Raw genomic sequence first — 26,547 nt, 5'->3', positions numbered from 1 at the left:
TGATTTGGAAGTCGAGAATTCCAGCGTTCAAGTCCTAGTAAAGCCAGATATTTTTATGTGGATTTGAATACTAGATCGTGGATACCGGTGTTCTTTGGTGGTCGGGTTTCAATCAACCACACATCTCAGGAACGGTCGAACTGAGAATGTACAAGACTACACTTCATTTACACTCATACATATCATCCTCTGAAGAATTATCCAAACGGTAGTTACCGGAGGCTAAACAGGAAAAAAGAAAGAAAAAAGGTCATTAAGTAACTTTGTGTATTTCAAATCGTATATAATATATGTGTAAAAGCTCAGCACTGGTATACATTCAGACGCGCACCTTCCAAGATATATTACTGCACAAAAAAAGTTTCTAAAAGCGTTTATATAGACTTTTAAAAGATTTACCCTTTTTTCTAGGAAATTTAATTAAATAAACGGGTTCCAATTTCCAGAATGTTTATATTTCAATTGAATTAGTCCGCATGGCAAAGGATAGATTACTCTTAACTTATTTTCTTGCGTCTTATAATATATGGATGTTTCATGCAATTGGATTCTATTTTCCCGTTATTTTTTACCTTTTCATACTTAATTATATTCTATGAATTTTAGTTAAATGTCCACAGAATTTGTGTTATGTATTTGGAGATATTTAGTATCATTTGGTCTCCCCCCCACCCCGATAGATGTATATAAAGTCCAACCCGACCTACGACTGAGTAATTACCGAAAAATCTACACTCATACATACATTCAACGAAAATTAAAAAAAAATATCTTCAACTGTTTTAAGAAACAGTGACCTCCGGGACCTAGGCTCCCCAGAATCTTGAATTCGGGAATCATAAACTTTCGATCGATTCATTTTCAAAGGTTCACCAGATTTTCTGTTATCGTAGACGACTAATAATTCACATTTCTGTGAAACTAGCGACAAACGCTCTGATGAATTATCCAATTGAAGTTTTGACTTGTCGGAATAGCGATGAGCAATATTGTTTTAGAAAGATTACAGTTTGTCATTTAAGTCATGTTAACATGAAGATGCAGCTGTCCAAACGTAGAACAGTAGGAATTTTTATGTGAATATAACTTCATTCATCAAGCAATCGATCAATTATGCAAAACCATTAATCCACCATCGACCACTATCCACCTAATAATCCATCATCCACTTTATTTTCTTTTTCTGTATTCTGTTTAGCTTCCGGAACTACCGTAAGGTATTACTTCAGAGGATGATAAGTATGAATGTAAATGAAGTGTACTCCTGTACAGTCTCAGTTCGACCGTTCCTGAGATGTGTGGTTAATTGAAACCCGACCGACAAAGAACACCGGTATCCACGATCTAGCATTCAAATCCGTATAAAAGTGCCTTATAAAAATGCCTTTATAAAGTACGCCTTTATAAGTATAAAAATGCATTTACTAGGATTTCAACCTTAGAACTCTCGAATTCGAAATCAGCTGATTTACGATGACGAGTTTCCCACTAGACCAACCAGGTGGGTCGATCAACCTTCCGCTAATCTGCATTAATATATGTACTGTAGTTTCGAATCCGAGAATGACTAGAACGCTGTGGGTTAAAAATCTCTTAATTTTGTTCCAGATCTTATGGCAACACGCGACAAAGGTTTGTCACTAAGGATGACACGGCTGAGTCGATAAGGTGACATGATATCTGATTGATCAGGTATACTTTCCAGGAAATATTGAAAGTAACTTAGCCAAACCAGTCGAAAGCTGTAATTGAAGGCTTAGCAATCAGTAATGGTTCGGTAAGCAAAATTAGGAAAAGACCTCAGATTCCGGTAGCCGTAACACCAGATAACGTTGTCAGACGCGTGCTCCAGAGTGATAATGGATGGAGGGAGGTAGAGAGAGTAGCTCGTCTCGTACTATCAACGAAGAGGGTGGAGGAACCCCCTCGACGTGTACACGGCCTTCGATGACATCAGAGGCGTCGAAATGTGTTTTATTTTTGTATTTGTAATGTACTTTGTTAGGTTAGGAATTTACGATCGGATTATGTGTCTTTGTTCATATTGTTTTTGGAATATGCTATGCCGGATATACCGATGATCATGGAGCGGAGGGATATTGTGTGCGGTGCTCTCCCGTTGACGCCGAGGGGAAAAATTAATGAGGGGTAATGGGAATGCGTGAGGGATCGAGGACAGGTACGACGAGTCCATCTTGATGCGTGTAGGGGCCAGGGAGGCAGCCTTTATGCCTAGGGAGTTCTCGGGCCTACTCACGCGCAAGAGTGGGTGGGTCGCAGCTCCCCGGTGATGGCATAGGGGATCCTCGAGGTGCGCATGGGGAGACGCGTAACTGTGAAGGGCAAGCGAAATGCGTGTCTGGATCAGGTATAATAGGGACGGGAAGGATACTTCTCCTGCGGAGAAACATTCTGATCACCGGAAGAGGTGATTAGAATGTTTTCGAGGAGGCATTACTATGTTTTCGGGGGAGACCCCGATGTCCGAGATCGGCGAGCTAAGGAGGGCAGACTGCGCTGCCATGACACCCTGAAGCGACTCTGTTAAGTTTTTTAGCGTGGGCTGGTCGTCTTGGGGAATTTAAAAAAAAAAAAGCGAAATTAGGAAAAATACAGGTTATTTATCGTACGCCACACTTTCGTTAGGCTGGATAACTTTTAAAGGTGTGCACTCGTGCTTTTCTAATACTAGAATATAAAATTGTAGTCGAATTTTTTTTTTTAATATAATTTAAAAAATCGAATACTATCTCGAAAACATTCATCTACAAATTATAAAATGATGAACTCAGAATAAAACATTTTACGTAGAATACTGTTTAAAAACTGTATTGACGTTATTTAATTGGCAATGTAAAAATGCAACAAGCGATCGTTATTCTTTTTTTTTCACGAGTTATGTCACATGAGTATATTTCGTGAAGTGACTCATATTAGTTAGTTGCAATCAGTCGATGAAATCTAAATACAAACACAAACACACTTATTAATGTTTCAACGGATAGGTTATAAATTATTGATTAATTAGACCATACAGAACCGGTTTTTTTTTTAGAGATTATAAATAAAAATAACGAAAATGAATAGCTGGAAAAAATAAAGTTAATGAACTTTCCAAGTTTTTATTTCGTACGCTTATAATTTAGTCTCTCCCTCCTTCGATAAATGTTTTTTTTTTTTTTGTCTTCAGTCATTTGACTGGTTTGATGCAGCTCTCCAAGATTCCCTATCTAGTGCCAGTCGTTTCATTTCAGTATACCCTCTACATCCTACATCCCTAACAATTTGTTTTACATATTCCAAACGTGGCCTGCCTACACAATTTTTCCTTCTACCTGTCCTTCCAATATTAAAGCGACTATTCCAGGATGCCTTAGTATGTGGCCTATAAGTCTGTCTGTTATTTTAACTATATTTTTCCAAATGCTTCTTTCTTCATCTATTTGCCGCAATACCTCTTCATTTGTCACTTTATCCACCCGTCTGTTTTTTTAACATTCTCCTATAGCACCGCATTTCAAAAGGTTCTAATCTTTTCTTCTCAGATACTCAGATCGTCCAAGTTTCATTTCCATGTAAAGCTACACTCCAAACATATACTTTAAAAATTTTTTTATTGACATTTAAATTAATTTTTGATGTTAACAAATTATATTTCTTACTGAAGGCTCGTTTCGCTTGTGTTATTGGGCATTTTATATCGCTCCTGCTTCGTCCATCTTTAGTAATTCTACTTCCCAAATAACAAAATTCTTCTACCTCCGTAATCTTTTCTCCTCCTATTTTCACATTCATTGGTCCATCTTTGTTATTTCTAATACATTTCATTGCTTTAGTTTTGTACTTGTTTATTTTCACGCGATAGTTCTTGCGTAGGACTTCATCTATGCCGTTCATTGTTTCTTCTAAATCCTTTTTACTCTCGGCTAGAATTACTATATCATCGGCAAATCGTAGCGTCTTTATCTTTTCACCTTGTACTGTTACTCCGAATCTAAATTGTTCTTTAACATCATTAACTAGAAAATAAAAAATAAAAACATTTTTCCATATGGATCTCAGGAACGGTCGAACTGAGAATGTACTAGACTACACTTCATTTACACTCATGTATATCATCCTCATTCATCCTCTGAAGTAATACGAACGGTAAATACCGGAGGCTAAACAGGAAAATGAAAAAAAAGAAAGATTATTATCCTGCTTCCAGCTATTCTATTTGATTCATTTTTTTCGGTTCTTGTATTTTACAGTAAACTTTAACGGCTTTCAAAAGGCTGCACCCCCACTAATTTTAGCTCCGAGCCGCCACTGCTGATTATGCTAAAAGGGTTCGCTAGTGTCAACGGTTCAAGAACTTCATTAAAGGCAACATCGGTATTTCACAGATTAAGCGTGGTTCACCTAGGCGGGTATGTTAATAATCAGAACTACCGGACCTTGGGTCCTGAAAACCCGCACACTTTCTTTGAATCTCCTCTACACCCGGAAAAAATACGGGTAAGTTTCGGCGTTAGGTTTCAAGGTGAAGAATAGTAGGATATTTTTTTAAAGTAAAACTGTTGATGCTGCCGTCTACCAAGAGATTATCCAATAGTTCATATACCTTATTACAAGAGGGTGAGCGCGACTGCTGATCGCAGCAGGATAGCGTCACTTGCCGTTCAGCTCTCTCTACTAGGACATGTCGCAGAATTTTTTCGATGGAAGAATCATTTCTAAAGCGTTGCGGCCGAAAAAATCTCCTGATCTGATTAGTCCAGGACTTCTTTCTTTGGGGGTTACTTAAAAGAAATTATTGTTTATAGGAGCGATGTACATACCTTGCAGGAATTGAAAACAAACATTACCGATGTCGTACAGGAAATAGAGAGTACGGCTAACAATAGTAGCCAGGAACTTTGTCAAACGTATCGATGATGCGTAGAAGCGGATGGATTTCGTTTCCAACATCTTCTATTAATTATTATGTAAGTGTTTTCTAATCGACTATTATTTGTAAATTAAACTAAGCGATGGACCTGTTTTAAGTTGAAAACTCTGTAGATTAGGTCTAGAAAATTAATTCTTTTTCAGAATAACTCGTAATTTTATTTTTTAATAAAATATAATAAACGTTAAGAAAAAAAAACTATATCTTTTTTTTTCGATAATAATTTATAAGATAAATTCTTTAAAAGGTTCGGGAAACCAGTTTTCGAAATATATCGTTAGTTTCTCAGTACCGGGGAAAGTATTGCAAATTTATTCCAGTTTTTTTTTTGTTTGTTACAACCGGTATAACTTAAATGAAATCTTAAATAATAATAATAATTTTAGGTTATGTAATAACGGTGTCTAGCTAATTGTTATTATTTTATCAAAAATTTACAAATTATTTACTGTTTTTTCCTCCTATATTTAATTTAATTTCTAATAAACGGTTTTTGTATAATACTGTATTTAGAGAATATAATTAATTAATTAATGAACTGCGAAGCAACTTCAAAATTACTAGGTATTTTTTTTTTTTTTTTTTTTTTTTTTTACTGCAACCGGGATTAATTTAGAGTACACAAACATGTAGTGGTTTTAAGTTACTTAAAAATGACTCCCTTTATATTTATTTCCCTTCCTCTTTTACACATACACACATATACAAACTAGGATGACAGTTTTTAAGGTGCGAAAGTAATATAATTAAATTTACCTTATTTCAATCAATTTCCTCAAACAACATTTCGAAACTGTTTTTAAATTAAAAAAGTTTTTTCGCTCATTTGTTGTTAGTACAAACGATTTAATTACATTATGTAAAATTAAGTTGGTACATATTGTTTTTTTTATTTATTTATTTATTTATTTTTTTTATAAAAGAATTATTCCCATAGGAAACTACTGTTTTTTGTTTTTTTTTTAAATAGATGAAAAAAGTAGGCTTAACTAAGTGCAAAACCTACTTTTCTACATTAGACATGACCTCTTTTATATTATTTTAAAACATAATTTATAAAGAAGAAATACCGTCATCATTAATGTTTAATATATATATATATATATATATATATATATATATATATATATATATTTTTTTTTTAATTTTTGCATTTTCAAAACAAAAAAAAGAACAAAAAATTTTTTTATTAACAGGTTTTACATTTCAGTTGTCATTTTAGGAATATTTTTACTTCCACGTCTAGATAGCGCTATAGCAGAACTGTAGTTCTAGAAGGAAAAGTATTGCAATCGGTCCGATTTGAGCATATCCGCTTTCCTAGAATCTTAACATTTTTATAGGTAAGGAACACAAAAAACCGGATGAAAATTTTCCGGGTGTTAATTTTCGTATGTACGTCTATTTGGTGTCAGCCTCTAAATCAACTTATATCTTTAGAACTACTGAACCGATTTCGACCAAAATTGTACATATTACTTCTACATATGGGGCATTGATGCCGTTAAATTTTTAACTTAAAAGGTCAAGGGGTGAGGTTTGGTTAACTGGCATTTCTCCCGCCACCACCCCATTCGGTCGCCCTAGAGCATAGACCAAATGTTCCGTGCCAAAAAACGGTTACTGTGCCTTGAAACAGATTTGCGACCTCGTTATCATAATGCTCCTAATGAGCCTTCTATCTTGCGTGAGCGGTTAAGCTGAGCGCCATACAGCACCCGCCTATGTGTCCCTATCGCTCACTTGTCACATTAAAACTAGATCGGAGAGGCGCACCCCTTGTTACAAATTAAAACTATAAAAGTTATAAGTTAAAAGACGGCAATTTTAAGCCGCCACGCCTCGGTCGCTGTTTGCCAGCTAGTGCCTGTCCGCCATTTAAACCGCTTGGTGCTTTACTGGCTGATGGCAGCCATTAATTCAAGGAAGACTTCCCACCGACACGCCACATGAATCAATAAATACCAATTAATTTAACAATCTAACGACGACGGTTGAACATCGCAACCTCATCGAGGAACTCCCACACGGTCCGACAACCCGGCTCACGCCACATTGACTCGCCGTTTATGAGCGGCCAGTTTTCCCCCTGACCTCTAAGTTCCAGGGTGGCACGGTCTCTGCCCCCCCCCCCCAAGAGCAGGGCAGTCGAACATTAGGTGTTCGTTCGACTGGACCTCCCCGCAGACGCACAACTCATCAGCCGCTAGGCGAAACATGAACAGATATTGCATCAAATTCACGTGGTTGGTGAGCACTTGGGCACCCGCCGCCCTTAAAAATGAACTTGAGGCATACCATCCCCCCAGATCCTGTATAAATCTATACAGAGATCTTCCCTTAGTCGTGGTGTACCATTCATGCTGCCATGCCTCCATCGCGAGGCCCCAAAGCCTCTTCCGCAAGCGAGAAATGGGCAACTGTTCGAAATTTAGACCCGGTGCATTGTGATAGTCGTTCCGTTCCGGTTCTAGCCCGGCCCGAAACCGCATCCCAAATACCTCGGTTTCCCGACCTCTTCGCAACTTCCACATGGCTGCTCGAACTTTCACCACTAAATCGATCGGGAGAGCCTTTCCAAATACGGTAGTAGCCTCGTAGGAGGTTGTTTTAAAAAAACCAGTGCATACAATTAAGGCTCTGCGCTGGGCACTCCTTAAATTTAGAATCAGTGCTCTATTTCTATCCAACCTATGCGCCCAAACTGGCGTCGCGTATGCGATCATACTCTCGAAGACACCACGGTACACCGAGTACATTTGGCGACCAGACAGCCCGTAGTCTTTCCGAGCAATCCTTCTAAGTTTGTGCATCGGAGAGACAGCGTCCGCCGCAACTTGTTTGATGTGGTTGCTAAAAAGCAACTTATCATCAAACAAAACACCTAGGTACTTATGAACCCTTACTCGGCTGATTACACAGCCCTTATACTTAATGTGGGGGTTTCGACTGCATGATAATTTGTCTGCGCCCTTTAGAAGCATAAACTTCGTCTTGGGCACAGAAATCTTTAAATTTTGCGTGTCCATCCAGCCTTCGGCGGTTGACAAGGCCGCCTGCGCTCTGCTTTCCAGCTGTGGTCGTGAATTTCCACGAACTAAAAGGAGACAGTCATCGGCGAAAGCCTTGGCCGTGACTCTTTCTGGGAATGTCAACAAGGGGGTGAGATTGTAGAGCGAGGTCATCCTCAGTATCTAGAGATTTCGCCTGATTAAGCTTATATTTTTGTTAGGCCCAAACAATATTTGCAAAATCGCACCCGCTGTTGTAGTCGGCTGCTATGTTGCGGTATCACATATGAGCGGTACAATTAAATAAATTAATAATATTTAACGTGTAAGAAAGTAATCGGTCTTGCTGTATCTGGAACTCGATCGCCCGGTTAACTCGGTACCTGGTGCGTTAACCCTCGCGGCTACACCAGCTGCCGACCGTACAAATAAAATTTATTTATGTAAGTATGAAATTACAACAGTTTAGTTAGCGCCGGCCGTCGCTGTTAGTATCGCCACACCCCCGCGAATAAAATACGGTATGCGCGCGCGCTTTTCTTAGAATCATTGAATTAAATAAACGAAAAAAATATTACATCTAAATAAAACGATAAATATTTTTAATTAAGCTGCGGGTGTGTGTACGTAAGCTTTAGCCGGGCAACGGGAAAGATCTACAACTGTGTTGTCAGCTTTCTTTTTTATGTAAAAGAAACTAAATTTTTGGAAAAAAAAGTCTCGAGCAAAGTTATAGATGGACGGAGAAAAAATTATCTTCGTAATTTTCAAATATTATAAAATAATTAACGCGTTAACGAAGTGAAAGTTTTTATTCGATCGTCTATTTTTTATTTTTTTTGAATTAAGTACTTGGTTAAATCGATAATTTTATATCGATAGAATTTTAAATTTCACGCGATACAATATAAACTTATTTATAGTACGACAATTACGAATTGAAAACTAAGATATAGATAATATTTGACGACGTCATAATGAACGGTAAGTAGAAACAAGTGCGATCAGTGTATACGGGTGTGGTAGTTTTAATTTATAGACCGACCCGCTTCTACCGCGTTGTTAATACAGTATATATGACATGCCATATGTTATATAACACTTGTGTGGCTTAGCGTGTTAGCATTGTATTATTGAAATCTATAACTGCGCTTCATATACATAATAGTATGCTTACGATGCCTTTTATTATACTATAAACGTTATAACATTAATTTGTAGCATCTGTATAAAAAAAAAAATTATGCCTTTATCGCTGCGGATTTTGCTCATCTATTTCGGCCGACTTCATTTCTCTTTACCCCTGTTTATAAATCGCGTAAAATAAACATGAAATCATTAACCGCATACGGTCTTGTAAATATAATTAAATATAAAACAGCGATTTTTACTTTCCCGTTTAGATATCGCTAGCTGTAGAAGGGAAAGTATTGCAATCTGTCCGATTCGGGCATATGCGGTTTCCACCGGATCTTCACGTTTTGATACCTAAGGAATTCAAAAAACCGGATGGAAATTTTCCGGGTGTTAATTTCGTATGTACGTCTGTTTGGTGTCTGCCTCTAAATCACCTTATATCTTCAGAACTGCAGGACCGATTTTAACTAAACTCTGTATGGGGCATTGATACCGTTAAATTTTTAACTTAAAAGGTCAAGGGGTGAGGTTGTAGAGCGAGGTCATCCTCAGTATCTAGAGATTTCGCCTGATTAAGATCATATTTTTCTTAGGCGTATTTGTAACGATTACAAAATTACAATATTTGCAAAAAGAAGTTTTGCAAAATCACACTCCCCACATCAAAAAATGCTGTTGTAGTCGGTCGCTTTGCTGTGACGTCACAGTTGAATGAAAAATTAAATAATATTTAAAGTGTAAAAAAGTAATTCGATCGCCCGGTCGACTCGGTAATTGGTGCGTTAAGCCTCGCGGATGCACCGATTGCATGATTTAGACAGAATCATTGAATTAAATAAACGAAAAAATATTTTATTTAAATAAAATGATAAATATTTTTAATTAAGTGTGTGTGTGTGTGTGTGTGCGCGCGCGCGTGTGTAAGCCGTGGATCATAAACAACCCACAGTTATAGGACTTCCGTCACGCGGCTAAAGCCGCGTTCCGGGAAAGTCCTACATCATGTATTGTCAGCTTTTTTTTTCAGTTATAAAAAAATCTGATGTGGACACAACATGACTACTTAGTACGCCTATTAAAAATTTCATATATTTTTTAATACATTTTTTTTTTCTTATTGAATTATTATTTATTGTAAACATTTATTTACAATCACAGGTTAATAATTATTAAATCAATTTATTTAAATAAAAATAAAGTTAAAAAAAAAAGAAAAGAACTCGGATTTTCGCTGATGTGCCTTCCTCTTATAAGATCCAAATATTTCATTAATTAAAGTTTTATTGGGCTATAATTCTAGGAATAATGAAAATAAGTACTACTTATGATATATTGTTTAAAAGCTATCGACGAGGGCTTGTTACTGCAGTTAAGGAAAACTCCTTTAAGGAAAAATTTGAGATTATGTTGACCGTGTAATGATGTATTTTTCAAACGCGTGTATGCGGTTACAGCGGCGAACGAGTCGAAACGTTATGCTTGTGTAATGTGTACCAGTTAATCAAACGTATTTAGCGGATTGTACTATTAAATTCAATGCGTTTCTGACTACGAAATAGTGAGGGCGTCTGAAACGAAAAGTTGGTCTTCTTGCGCAAGAAAAGAGGAAGGTAGCAACCGAATTGAAAGTATAAAGTTGAAAAAGTCCCTCACGTTTCAGCATTCCGTTTTTTTTTTTTAATGTATGTTTTTAAATAGCTTTTTATATTTATTCTTCAATTCGTTATTTGGCAAAGTCTATTTTGTATTTCCAAAAAAATCCTGTTAAATATTACTTTTTCGCTGGAAGTGGTTATTTCATTTAAAAATGATTTGTAAAAATCGACGATTTAATTTTCATATCTTGGGTACAAATTTTGAAAATAAAATGTTATTGTCATTAGTAGAGTAGTCCAAATAGGGCAAAATTTTTGTCGAAAAACGTGCACCACCTGATTTAAAAGTACTCTCAGAAACAAAATTTTTGACGCGTTGATGAACCCTTTCCGTTCGAAAAAAGTCATCCCCCACTCCACTTGAATTTTAAAGGGGATTTAACATGGGTTTTAGGTTATTTTCAAGTCGTGACGATATAGCGCTAGCATGTTTCATCACAAAACTTAAAAAAATAACGTATATAAGGGTTTTTGGGGTCGAGAACAAGAATTTGAAGTCAAAAACTTATTTTGACGCATTGTAACTGTCAAAATCGCTGTCAATCAATTGACAACTAGCGTTCTTATGAAGGAAAATCAATGTTAGACATTACAAACAACGTTAATTAGGGTATTTGGTGTCGGAGAACACGAATTTGAAGTAAAAAAACTCATTTTGGCTAGCTACGCTAGCTCTTTTTGATGAAGACATCTCAACCGAATTAAAACTGAAAATGGTTGAAAAACTAGCAATTTCGGGTGAAACTTACGAAAATTTATTATCTGCGACAGATGATGATTGTGATTATGATAACGAACCTCTCTTCTTTTTTCCTGTTTAGCCTCCGGTAACTACCGTTTAGATAATACTTTAGAGGATGAATGAGGATGATATGTATGAGTGTAAATGAAGTGAAGTCTTGTACATTCTCAGTTCGACCGTTCCTGAGATGTGTGCTTAATTGAAACCCAACCGCCAAAGAACACCGGTATCCACGATCTAGTATTCAAAATCCGTGTAAAAATAACTGGCTTTACTAGGACTTGAACGCTGTAACTCTCGGCTTTCCAAATCAGCTGATTTGGGAAGACGCGTTAACCACTAGACCAACCCGGTGGGTTATGATAACGAACCTGCTCACACGAAACGCTACGAAACTAAAAACTTTAACGAATTGTTAATTAAAGAAATCGACTTTTTTGCCAACACGGAGTCCTTGAATTTTTTTAAACGATTCGAACTTGCGACTAGCTTTCTAGAAATCGATCCGTGTAAGTGGAGCGAAAACGAAGATTATTTGGCTGCTTTGAATCGTGTTAAAAATCTAAAGGTCGTCAATGACCGTTCAGAAAGAACGGTTAATTTGGTGAAAGAATTTAGATGTAAATTCACTAGAGATGAAAGTCAATTGCAATATATACTACAAATTGTAAATGTTCATCGCAAAAACCATCCAAATGTATATAATTACATTACATATGTAATTAATATAATAATAGAAATACAAATCGTAAAATTTTAACAACATTATTTGAATAATTATATACATGAATATAAATTTTTTTAAATAAAATGAAAGTTGATCTTTTTGAATCTATTCTTCAGATTTTTTTGATTTGACAACGACTTCAACAGTTTTAATGTGTCAAAACAAATCTTTCACTTCAATTTCGTGTTCTCTGACCCCAAAAACCCTAATTAACGTTGTTTGTAATGTCTAACATTGATTTTCCTTCATAAGAACGCTAGTTGTCAATTGATTGACAGCGATTTTGACAGTTACAATGCGTCAAAATAAGTTTCTGACTTCAAATTCTTGTTCTCCGACCCCAAAAACCCTTATATACGTTATTTTTGAAGTTTTGTGATGAAACATGCAAGCGCTATATCGTAACGACTTGAAAATAACCTAAAACCCATGTTAAATCCCCTTTAAAATTCAAGTGGAGTGGGGGATGACTTTTTTCGAACGGAAAAGGTTCATCAACGCGTCAAAAATTTTGTTTTTGAGAGTACTTTTAAATCAGGGGGTGCACGTTTTTCGACAAAAATTTTGCCCTATTTGAACCACTCTAGCTCATAGAAATGATTTCGTGAATTGTCGTAATTTTTATGGCTGTTGTTTCTTGTTTGTTTTAACTTTTCTTGTTGTTTACACGCTATTACACAACAGATTGCAAAACCGCGTACAAAGTTATGTATGTCGTTAATTCTCATCGAGTATTCTTCAAATTTTGTTTAAAAAAATACAGTTATCGTGTCCTTGATTCTCATAAGTTATTCTTCAAAATTTATTTTGAAAAATAGTAAAAAAATTAAAAAAACCTTTATTAAAAAACAAAGCGATTCTTCGCCGTTTCTAAATCAGAGTCGAAAAGTGAAAAGCTTTTATAAAAGAAAAAAAAATTTTAACTCCCTAATTTTTACCTGGGACTCTTTCACTTTTATTTTTCAAAACTATTCTTAAAAAAAAAATTACTTGATTTTAATTTATAATGAAAATTTGGATCTGCAGTAGCGTCTGGATTCTTTTCTAGCTTCTAAAAAAATTTACGTGTCGATAACCACTATCACGAGTAAATAAATAATACCTTCATACGTAACCAATAATCGTGAAATTTTTTCCAATTTCGTAAACCGAATTACTAAACTCTTTTACTTTTATTCGTGTTTAATAAAATTTGTTTTACGCACAATTCAGAAAATTATTTTTTTTACTTGAATGTATATGCGCTTTAAAAAAAAAAAAAAAAAAAATAATATTAAATATGAAGTTCTGAAAACTATGTTTTTTAAAACTAATTTTCAAATAAACAAATATATTAATTTTGTTTACGTAATTAAAATCCCTCAAGTTTTAAAACTGCGATATAATTAACTAAGGAACTAAAAACTGGAAAACATCATATTTCCTGATATGTTTCTAAGATTTTTTTTATTATTTTTAGCTTTAGTGCCTTTTTTAAGGTTACTCTCTTCTCAGTTATTTTAGGCGTACAAAATTGCACTAGCATTTCGGATAAAAAATGTTTTAAAAAATTCCTAGATTGTTACTTTACATTTAACAAAAATTAATAAGTCTCCAAATAAATAAATGTGTAAATGGAAAGGATTAAATACAAATTAACGAAAACTGAAACCGACACGATATAATATTTGAAACATTTATTACTTAGATATAAACACAAATTTTTACTGTGTAGGCAAAAAAACGGCAGTAACTTCTAAAATTGCTTGAAACGCGTTGCGACATCCACCGTAAGAACTCGCATAAGTAGCCGAACGAGGAATTCATCCGTTGAATTCTTGGTATGCGAGCGATATACATGGTACGCCTAAGTTACGGCGCATTTTTTTGCCTACCCCCCCACAGTCGTTCTATTTTTGAGTATGAGCCCCCGTTAATTCTGCGAATGGTTCACAGCATTGTGTACAAATTCCTGTTAAAATTACGTATACAAAAATTACATGCGACCCGGTGCAATTGCACCGATCTCTTGATGGGGACTATCTTAAACTTAGACGTGAATGAAGATTCGCTTGAGTTAGAAATTTTTTTTTTTTTTGTCTTCAGTAATTTGACTGGTTTGATGCAGCTCTCCAAGATTCCCTATCTAGTGCTAGTCGTTTCATTTCAGTATACCCTCTACATCCTACACCCCTAACAATTTGTTTTACATATTCCAAACGTGGCCTGCCTACACAATGTTTCCCTTCTACCTGTCCTTCCAATATTAAAGCGACTATTCCAGGATGCCTTAGTATGTGGTCTATAAGTCTGTCTCTTCTTTTAACTATATTTTTCCAAACGCTTCTTTCTTCATCTATTTGCCGCAATACCTCTTCATTTGTCGCTTTATCCACCCGTCTGATTTTTAACGTTCTCCTATAGCACCGCATTTCAAAAGCTTCTAATCTTTTCTTCTCAGATACTCCGATCATCCAAGTTTCACTTCCATATAAAGCGACGCTCCAAACATACACTTTCAAAAATCTTTTCCTGACATTTAAATTAATTTTTGATGTAAACAAATTATGTTTCTTACTGAAGGCTCGTTTAGCTTGTGCTATTCGGCATTTTATATCGCTCCTGCTTCGTCCATCTTTAGTAATTCTACTTCCCAAATAACAAAATTCTTCTACCTCCATAATCTTTTCTCCTCCTATTTTCACATTCAGCGGTCCATCTTTATTATTTCTACTACATTTCATTACTTTTGTTTTGTTCTTGTTTATTTTCATGCGATAGTTCTTGCGTAGGACTTTATGCCGTTCATTGTTTCTTCTAAATCCTTTTACTCTCGGCTAGAATTACTATATATTTTTGTTATTATATATATTATAGTACTATATTATATTTTGTTATTATAGTCTTTTATAGAAATAAATGTAATATAGATTGCGGGGTGACGACGTTCGACAGACTGGGAAGACGACATCCTTTTCTTGTGGAACACTGTATGATATACAGAGTGTCCTTTAAAGGTGAGGCCAAACTCTAGGGGAAGAAGTACTAAAAATACTGAAGAAATGAACATTGGTCCGCCTATTTTTCTGCCTGTCCGCCAATCTGTGTTTTTTAAGAAAAAAAATATTTTACAAGAACGGTTGGAGATTTTCAATAGGCTAAAGAATAACGATAATCTTCGTTGATAAATTTCAAAATGGCGGTCGTTTCAATTTTTCAATGTTAAACGTGTTAGGAATTATTAGATTTATCAAATTGTGTTTTATTATAAAAAATTATGAATCATTTTGTTGTGAACAAGACGACACCTTATTTCGTAAACTTCTGTCGACAAACAACAGAGTTATGGCAGAAAGTAGGTATAAACCGATATGGCGGCCATCTTGTTTTTTTATTATTTAATAATTCCTAAGATATCTAAGATTGAAAAATTGATACGAACGCCATTTTGAAATTTATCAACGAAGAGTATCGTTATTTATTTCCCTGTTAAAAAATGTTAGTTTAAAATAAAGTACAAAATTTTATCGCGTTATCTCCAACCGTTCTTGTAAAATAATTTTTTTCTTTAAAAAACACAAAATAGCGAACAGACAGAAAAATATAAATTTTCGGACCTATGGTTCATCGGAGATTTTTTTCTTCAGTATGTAAGTAGAATCACTTCCTAAAGTTTGGCCTAACCTTTAAAGGTCACTCTGTATATGTACCGATCAGAATAAAAAGATTTATTTATTTATCAAAAATGGGCAAACGGAAGCATAATAAGGTTCTTTCTCGAAAGCTGAAATATTGCATCGAGTTACGTCAACAGTTTTCGTTCCTAGTTTAAAACATATTATTATTTATTTTTTTAAAATCAATCGGAGTATCTGAGAAGAAAAGATTAGAAGCTTTTGAAATGTGGTGCTATAGGAGAATGTTAAAAATCAGACGGGTGGATAAAGCGACAAATGAAGAGGTATTGCGGCAAATAGATGAAGAAAGAAGCGTTTGGAAAAATATAGTTAAAAGAAGAGACAGACTTATAGGCCACATACTAAGGCATCCTGGAATAGTCGCTTTAATTTTGGAAGGACAGGTAGAAGGGAAAAATTGTGTAGGCAGGCCACGTTTGGAATATGGAAAACAAATTGTTAGGGATGTAGGATATAGAGGGTATACTGAAATGAAACGACTAGCACTAGATAGGGAATCTTGGAGAGCTGCATCAAACCAGTCAAATGACTGAAGACAAAAAAAAAAAAAAAAATTTTTTAAGTAAGCAAGTATTGGTTTTATTTACTTAAATATTGTCCGATACGATATTTAAGTAAAACGTATTTACGTTCGTTAAAAACGTATTTATCACAGATCTTTATGTGCGTTAAAAACGTTGATAGAACGATACGTTTTTGGTAACTCGTTTTGAATTATTGAGGGTCACCCAAGAGATTTGCTATTGTTACGACTAGTATATAAATACACGTTTTAATATTTATTTTTTATTACTCTTTATTATTTTTAATTAACCTCCGACTGCGTTTGCGTATTTTAAAAGCGCTAATTTTTCTTAGTAATTAAAACCGCAAAATACATTATGGAAATATTATTCTAGTTAACGAAATTTATCCGAGTAATAAATTAAATTAATTCACGTTGTATTAAAAAGCTAAAAGCTTATTCGTGAACTATACTAACGGATATTCTTGTTTAGAAATAGAAAGGCAGATAAGAAAAGAATGCGCCTTATAGGCAGGCAGTGAGGTTATAATGTTATAAAAGGCAAAAATAGAAAAAAAAAGAGGGAAAACAACGTGAAACCAAGATGTTATGTGATATATATATTAACTGCAACATGTGTCCGCATCGAGTCATTACAACTTGACTATCTGTCCCTCCTACCAATTCTACATTGCTACCAACACATTGTCACAAACGAATACAATCTTTTCCCCCCTGCTATTACTCGATGCCACAGCATTAGCTTTATCTTGTAAATATGTATCTTAAATGAGTAACATTTCGACGATCGGGAGCTTTATCCTTCTTTTTAGGTTACTACCGCTGAACTATAACTCCCTGAAAAATTCCGCTTAAGTATACCTATTTATAAATAACCGCTTTTGTTTTTTACCACTCGATATAATATTTAAGCGATTTTTCTCGATAGCAATTTCTTTTATGTCTGTTTTCTCGAGTATCATACACCTGAAAGAATTATTTGTTTTAACGAAATTTGTGAGATGAAAAGTTAATTAAAATTTTGCGTATTTAATTAAAACAGTTGCGAGAGATCACTTATAGTAAAAAAAAAATATTTTTAATTTAAATTAATCTTCATGACAGATTTCACTAAAAAAAAAACTGTCACACGGCTAAAGCCGCGTTCCGGGAAGTCCTCAAACTGTGTTTCTGATGCACGAGTTACATACACACACACACAATTTAATATATTTATCGTTTTATTTAAATATAATATTTCTTCGTTTATTTAAGTCAATGATTCTAATTAAAGCGCGCGCGGACACTATATTTAATTTGCGTGGGTGTGGCGTTGCTGGCGGCGACGTTATTATAAAATAATGTAATTTCACGACTTAAATAGAACAAATTTTAGAACAGTCAATTTGTATTTTTATTTGAAAATCCTTACCTACCGATTGATGTTTTTTCCATATGTTAGGGGTGATGAGGGAAGCTTAATTCCAGATTTTTAACATCCCCACTCCCGTAGATTTTTGAAAAACTCGAAATACTCAAAAAGTTTTTGAAATTCGTTTTTCTCTGAATCTATGCATTTTAGAGAAATGTTTTTCAAACAAAAAATGTAGAGGACATTCTCCTCTACAATTAATGTCTTTGAAGTTATGCCGTATAATTTGAAATTGAAATACTAGGTGGCGCTGAAGTTATAAAAAACGTGTTTTTTCGGTTTTTTCACCGGAAAAAATTGTTTTTCGTCTGTATTGCATTTGTAAAAGTTGTTAATCTCAAAAAAAAACAGATGACTTTTATTTAAACAATTTTCTTGTACGACTTACCGTTTTGGAGCTGTAGCTTGTGAAAGTGTGAAAATGTTGTGAATCGGGCACGTGTTCGAAACCGGTCTACTCGTTTACAACGTTTTTTACAACTTCAGCGCCACCTAATATTTCAATTTTACATTATACGGCATAACTTCAAAGACATTAATTGTAGAGGAGAATGTCCTCTACATTTTTTGTTTGAAAAACTTTTCTCTAAAATCCATAGATTCAGAGAAAAACGCATTCAAAAGCTTTTTGAGTATTTCGAGTTTTTCAAAAATCTTTGGGAGGAGGGATGTTAAAAATCTGGAGTTAAGCTTCCCTCATCACCCCTAACGCATGAACAAAAGATCAATCGGTAGGTAAGGATTTTCAAATACAGCCTATTTTGATGACAAATTGCCTATACTATTTCGTTTCGCTACGGCCGGCAGACGGTGTAGCCGCGAGGCTTAACCCATCGTGTACCGTGTCAACGGGTAATTGAGTTCGAAACCCAGCAAGACCGAGTCACTTATTTACACTTTAAATATTATTCATTTATTTAATTCTACCGCTCACCTGTACGTCACAACGTAGCAGACACTACAACACCATTTTTTGGGGTGGGACTGCGATTTGAAACAATCTGTTTGTTGCAAATATTGTTAATTTTTAATGATTAACAAATGCGCCTAAGAAAAATATGACCTTAATTAGGCGAAATCTCGAGATATTGAGGGTGACCTTGCTCTACTACCTCATCTCCTTGACCTTTTAAATTGAAAATTTAATGGCGTAAACGCCCCGTATGTAGAAGTAATATGACCAAGTTTGATCAAAATCGGTCCAGCAGTTCTCGAGAGCTAAATAATTTAGAGGCCAACACCGAACACATACATACGAACATTAACACCCGGAAAATTTCCATCTTTTTTTTTTTTTGGGTTACTTATGTGTCAAAACGTGAAGATCCAGTGAAAACCGCATATGCCCAAATTGGACCGATTACAATATTTTCCCTTCTAGATCTGCTACACCGCTCTCTTCTCAGGAAAATAAAAATAAGGAGATAATATTTTTGTAGATTTTACTATTTACGATAGATTTTGATATCGTATAGGAATACTTTAAACTTTTTCGCAAACTATAACTGATATATTCGTATGATGTTATAACTATGAGAATTTCCCGGAGAACAAATTTATACAAAAATTTTCGATTATTTAAATTAAGCTTTTAAAGTTAAACGTATTATTTAATAAGAAAAAAGTTTTTTGGCATATTTAAGAAAAAAATATTTGATTTTATAATCCTCTAATACTATATATTTTTTTTATTATATCTTTAACGAAACAAAAATACGAAAAACATAAATCAATAAAAAAGGGAAGTTTCCCGATCATAATAATGGTGTCGTACTTGAGACGTTTGTCATATAGTAGTCTCACAGTACACTCACACACATGTTGATTCCCGCCAGTTTACAGCCTGACAACAACCATCTGACAATCTAGACAGGATATTACGTAATCAGTGTATGCATATATTCAACTTGTCTTCTATCTCGTTTAGTATTTTGTTAGCTTTGCTCTCTGTCTCAGATAAATAAATTCTCTCATGCATTACTCTATATTTCTCTCTCGTGTTTTATCATTCTGTCTTTTCCTTTTCAATTCTTTTAGTTTAGTCGGTTTATATTTATATTAACCGCATTACTTGCGTTTTATTAAATTATTTTTATTGTTATACACAATATTTCTATTTATCAATTATTCTGTTTTATTAAAAATTTTGAATGCTGAACTGTTGCGTTACAGTAATAATTTAACATTTAATCCACCGGGTTTGTCTAGCGGTGAACACATCTTCGCAAATCAACTGATTTCGAAGTCGATAGTTCCAGCGTTTTAAGTCCTAGTAAAGGCAGTTACTTTTATACGGATTTGAATACTAGGTCGTGGACACCGGTGTTCTTTGGTGGTTGGGTTTCAGTTAACCACACATCTCAGAAATGGTCAACCTAAGAGTGTACAAGATTATACTTCAGTTACACTCATACATATCCTCTTAAGTAATACCTGACGGTGATTCCCGGAGGCTTAAGAGAAAAAAATTTAACATTAAAACAACCACGCATAATTTCTCCTCTTGTTAATTTAAGGGTACACGGTTTTCATATACATAATGTATACATTTTTTTGATTATATACGACTAAAATTTTTGTAATAAATTTATTGACGGTTGTTACTGTATCGTGGAAATACCTTAAAACATTTAATTCAAATTTAGAAAAGAATTGTGCGAATGTTTAAACAAATATATTTTACACGTTGCCACCGTTGATGCGGTACCGCTGGTTTGTACCCTACGTACCGCTGCCTATGATTGTTGTAGGACATCGCTGCACAGAAACTTGTCCAATACGGTGCGCTTTAGTTGTAATCAGTTTAGAATGATATGTGCTGAGTATATTCGGCGAGTGAAAATATTTGTATGTCTGTAAACGGAACTGCGCTCGTTTGGACAAGTATATCATTCAGTAGGCGCTTTTTACTTCCTTGTATAAAGTATTGTGATCGCGGAAAATGTTGGTTTTCAGATTTCAACGGAAATGTGTATTTTGATCATCCCTGAATCCATTTTAACTAGTGCGGCGTTACGTCTGTGGATACGTATCTCGCATAACTCAAAAACGATTAGCCGTAAAAAGTTGTAATGTTGAAATTTTGGATTTAGGACTGTTGTAACATCTAGTTGTGCACCTACCCTTTTGATTATAATCGATTGCACCAAAAGTATCCCAAAAAAAACCCAAATCAAAAAAATTTGGATTTTGGACTTTTCCTTAATTTATTGAAATCAATCAATTTATTTAAATTGATATTTTTTATTTAAATCAATTTATTTAAATTAAAATATTATTAATATATCAATTAATTTAAATTAAAAAAAAAGTTTAAATAAATTGATATATTAATAATTATTATCCCGTGATTGTAAACATTTTTTTTACAATAAATAATAATTCATTGATAAAAAAAATAAAGAGATTTTCAACAATATATCATAAGTGGTACTTATTTTCATCGGTTCCGAGTTACAGCCCATTAAAATTTTAATTAATTAAATATTTGGATATTGTAAGGGGGAGGGGGACATTCGACTTCATTTCGTTTTTTTAACTTTTAATTATTATTTATTGTAAAAAAAATGTTTACAATCACGGGATAATAATTATTAATATATCAATTTATTTAAATTAAAATAATTATTAATATATCAATTAATTTAAACTTTAAAAAGTTTAAATATTGTAAAAAAAATGTTTACAATCACGGGATAATAATTATTAATATATCAATTTATTTAAATTAAAATAATTATTAATATATTAATATATCAATTAATTTAAACTTTAAAAAGTTTAAATAAATTGATATATTAATAATTATTATCCCGTGATTGTAAACATTTTTTTTACAATAAATAATAATTCATTGATAAAAAAAATAATGGAAAAAAAATTATTAGTGAAATAAAATTAGAAGTAAAATAAAATAACAATAATAGATCTGGTGAAACATCTGATTATTTAATATAATATTAATATTAATTGAAATATAAATATTAATTGAAAATTATGATTTAGAATCTTATTATTTTTTGATTTTCTTAGCAAATTTTTATAGAAATTGTATTTATTTTTAAAAAAAATTATTAATGATTTAATTATTTGACAGAAAAATAAAATACATTTTTGAATTGTATTCAATTTAAAATGATTGTTGAAAGTTTTTTTTCCCCGTGTGTAATATTCACAAGATTTCTGGTGTGTCGTATAAATAAAAAAGTTAATAATAATTAAACTATTCTACTTTATTTATTTTTTGTTTATAGTTATCAGTAAGTTATACACTGAACTTTCAATTTAGAGAATTTTCATTCTAAGACATCTTCAAAAGCCCACCTGCAACAAAAAAAGGAGATAATTATACTATTAAAAATAAATAAACCTAAATATGTATTGCCAAATCTACCTATTAATGTTTTTTTTTTTTGGCGTCTGGAAAGGAACTTTGGGGTTTCAAGAACAAATATAGTTTTTTTATTTTGCAGCACTCAGAAGTGTTTTAAACATAATCTTGAAGAGACGGCAATTAAGTTTTAGTTTACACATCCTCCGTCAGAACTTATTGCACAGTTCAAGCTATTAATGAGCGTTTTTCATTTTCATGGAGTCGTGGATCGCCATAATTCTTGAATAGGGCTCAGAAAATTCATACAAATTGTTGGAATTTGTTCGTAACTGTCTGAAAGTGAATGTCTGGTGGTATGGTAACATGCATTATCGTATCTTTGGGCATTTTTCCCTATGAGTAGACTGTTACAGGTATAATGTAACAGATTAACTTTACTTTCCTTTGGATTTTTTTTTTTTCTGAAGGGCCTAATTTTCCAACAGGATGGAGGCTGCCTCTCCACATCATGCAGAAGTTATGCAGACTACTCTCAATGATGGTCCCTAGGTAGCTTGATAAGCTGAGAAGCTCCCATCGCTTGGTCGTTACAAAGGTCCTATTTGACACAGATGGAGATCTTTTTTGGGACTAGATAAAATACCAAGAAAAAATGCACTGAGTCGATCACCTGCACCAAAGATTACTCGCAGTCATGGTTACTAGAGTTTGGAATGAGGTAGATTATTTGTTTGATGTCTGCAGGACTGTAAATGGTATTCATATTAAGTTACATTAGGAGGTAAAAGCTTTAGACTTTGTACTTTTATGAAATAAAATACATACATGCAATTTAAAATAGGGTTGTTCTTTTTCAGTCTCACACTCTATATATATAAAACCATATTATGGTATGATATGTATTTTGTTGCATTTGAAATGATACTACCAAACATAATAAAGAATTTAACCTAAAATGTTACAAAATTAAATGCAAAGAAAGGTTATTACTGTAAAATTTTACTAATTTGAGTAAGTTTTATATAAAAAGAATGATATTCTAAGAAATGTAATGACAAAATATCAGTTATTTTTATGGGTTGTTTAGATAACATAATGGCCAAGTTGTAAAAAAGAGAGAGAAAAGGAGAGAGTTGTTTTACTCTATCAAAAATAAATTAAAATGAAATTATGCAAATATAGATGTTTTAAGTAGGTGTAACACCGAGTAAAAAACAACAGTTTTGTTTCTCTACTTATAACTCTCTTCTCACTCTTTATCACTTCCCTACTTTTTCAAAAAAAGTAAAGGAAAGAAGTAATTCATCCTTTATGTTTGAAGTGACAATTGTTATTACCGGTAAATCAAGTTTTATTATTATTGATTTAAAATTCAAGGATTTTTCTAATTGTAAATCAAATTAACGACTCATTATATTTGAAATTTACTATTTACAATTATCTTTGTTTATTTATATACATATATATGAAATAAAACTTGACTTAAAATTTACTGAACACTATTATATAAATTTATTGTCTTTATAAAAGTTTTGTGGAAAAAATTGTTGGTAATAAAAAAAAATAATTAGTTGAAATTAGATAACGAATTATTTGTGATATATTTATAAATATAAAAATTTTATTGCAAAAATGTAACCAGATAATCACAACTTAAATTAAACCTTTTTGATGTCAAGATGTGATCTAAAAAAAAAGTTATTTTAACAACTTGCATTAAAATTAGGTTATCCTTCATTGTATTCCCTGTATTTTGTGCAATTCAGAAAATTGCACTAGCATTTTGAGAAAAATATTTTCTTGTTATTTTGAGATAAAAATTTGTACATTTTTAATTTACATTTTAAAAAAATAATAAAAAAATCTGCATAAAAATGTTTTTAAATATTAAAAAAAAAATTGCGAATTGAAATGATTAATTGCAAATTAATGAAAGCTGAAACTTAGATTATATCTGAAACATTAAATACTTAATATGAATAGTAATATTTATTGCATAGGCCAAAAAGTGGCAATATCTTCCAGAATTGCTTGAAACACATTGAGATCATCCACCATTTCAAGCATCCACCATTTCAAGATTTCCATCGTAAGTTATTTGCATAAGTACCTGACCAGAAATTATTTTTTTATGCCTGATTTAAACTTAAATTAATCTTTAAACTTAACTTAATTTTACTTAAAATTAATTTAATTTAAACTTAGACAGAATGAACATGAACTGGAGTTATAAATTTTGTTTATACATGCAGCAATATATGTAATTAAATCATGGGGTAATAATCTTTGACAGACTGCATTAACTGATAATTTCTGCATAGGTCATTGCCTATGCAGATGACCTGGTGATCCTTGCGAGTGATAGACATGCACTGGAAGTACAAAATAAGGCCAATTTGGCATTACAGATGATAGAAAACTGGCTATGTAATAAAAATTTAGTGCTGAACATTGATAAATGCAAATTTATCACTTTCACTGGAAGAAGGATCATTGATCGGCTGGATATCAGGATCAATGGTGAACCAATAGCAGAAACTGATAAGCTGAAGTACCTAGGCGTTACCTTTCAGAGGAATGGTTCCTTCACCGAACATATAAACGAAGTTTGTAACAGGGCTGACAGAATGATAAAATATTTTAATATCATTATGACGAACCAAAGAGCGCCTAAGGCGTCAAAGAGAAGGGTCATAGTGTCTTCGGTAATATCGTCCATGCTTTATGCGGTGCCGGTTTGGTGGATTTCAGTGCAAGTAAAGAAAAACCTGGCACATATGATCAGGACCCATAGGAGACTGTTGCTTGGAGTGATTTCTGCATATACGACGGTCTCCTATGAGGCTTTGTGTGTGCTCTCTGGAGTCCCACAGATTGATTTATTGGCACTTTTAAGAGTTGAAAGAGACCAGGGAATTGGAATTCACGAATCAAGGCAGCGGCTAGTGGCAAGGTGGCAGGACAGATGGAATGAGAATGGCCCTGGAGGTAGAACGAAGAGACTCATCCCCGATATTAAAAGCTGGATATATAGGAAGCATGTGGAAGTGAATTTTCACCTGTAACAATACTTTTACAGGGCATGGCAACTTTAATTTTTACTTGCACAGAATCGGTAGAAGAGCATTGATGGAATGTATGTATTGCGATCGCGAAGATGATGTTAAGCACACATTTACTGACTGCCATAAATGGAGAGAACAATTATTAGACATCGATCTATCATCTGATGGTAACGGCAGATTAATTAATCACATGTTGCAGAGTGAAGATGCATGGAAGAGGGTTGATTCAGCTATTAAGAAAATATTAACGCAGAAAAATGAGGACGAGGGGAGATTGGGGTTCTGATCTTAGTATAGGGAAGGGCGGATAGCCCCAGTGGTGAGGACTGGCATGCTGAGGTGTGCCAGTTTCGACGAGCCACTGGGGACTCCAAGGGTTTTCTTGATAGGAAAGATCAAAGAAAAGACCCAATCGTCACGTCAAGACAATCATGGTATGGCGTGGCGATATATATAGATAGGCATATCAATGGACTCAAAAGAACTGACCGGTGGGCCGACCTGCCATGCTGGACATACAGCCGGTAGGTGGGAAGGCCCATTTGAATACAACAGGCACTCCCCTGGGTGGCGCAATACCAACCAGTCGGACCGGCCCAGGGGAGGAGAGGATAACAGACTGCAGAAAGGATAACAGAAGACGACCTAAAAATATGTTGAATTATTTTTATGGCAAAAACACAAAGGGAAAAATCTTTTTGAGTATGTTACAAGCTCCTTTTGACAGAAGTTACAAAGGCTGTTTTCAATGACTATTCATGTTATTGTTAAGAAACCCCTTTATTGTATAATCAGACGTATATTTTGATATCTACTGTATTTATTTATTTAAATGCTAAATTAAGGTGTTTGTAAAATTACATTTTTCAATCTGGTAATGGATTATCAGTGGTAGTTAAATTAAGAAAAGTACATCACCATAAAGTATACAATTTAATTGTGAAGCAGATTGAAGTAGGCAGGAAGATTCTTGAAGGTAACGATTCGGTAGGTAACAGTATACAGTAAAAAAAGCAAAAAGAGTATACAGCAACAAAATGTGTGGAAGAGCTATTGATAAAAATATAGAATAAAAACTTGGAATTCCAAAGTTGGTGAGTATTAAGTTGTAGAAATGTAGACTTAGGTGGTTAAGAACAAAGAATTAAAGAGTTAAGATTATGTTGGAAACAAAGATGGAAGCAGTAGGGAATTGTTTGGTTAGCTGGCATTTCTCCCGCCACCACCCCATTCGGTCGCCCTAGAGCATAGACCAAATGTACCGTGCCAAAAAACGGCTACTGTGCCTCGAAACAGATTTGCGACCTCGTTACCTAAATGCTCCTAATGA

At 33.7% G+C, this 26,547-nt stretch overlaps 1 long non-coding RNA gene across 1 annotated transcript in view; it reads left to right on the top strand.

Moving 5' to 3' along the window:
* Nucleotides 1-22,974, top strand: part of LOC142334104 (uncharacterized) — a 121,659-nt gene extending 98,685 nt beyond the window's left edge. Inside the window, exon 3 of the long non-coding RNA XR_012758769.1 lies at nt 22,620-22,974. This is a non-coding gene — a long non-coding RNA (uncharacterized LOC142334104). The remainder of the gene's footprint in view (nt 1-22,619) is intronic.
* The last annotated feature ends 3,573 nt before the right edge of the window (nt 22,975-26,547 follow it).

Source organism: Lycorma delicatula, chromosome 13 (genome assembly GCF_047948215.1).
Source record: "Lycorma delicatula isolate Av1 chromosome 13, ASM4794821v1, whole genome shotgun sequence".
Lineage (NCBI taxonomy): Eukaryota > Metazoa > Arthropoda > Insecta > Hemiptera > Fulgoridae > Lycorma > Lycorma delicatula.
The sequence above is the reverse complement of the archived record's forward strand: the minus strand, read 5'-3'. Positions and strand labels throughout refer to the sequence as shown.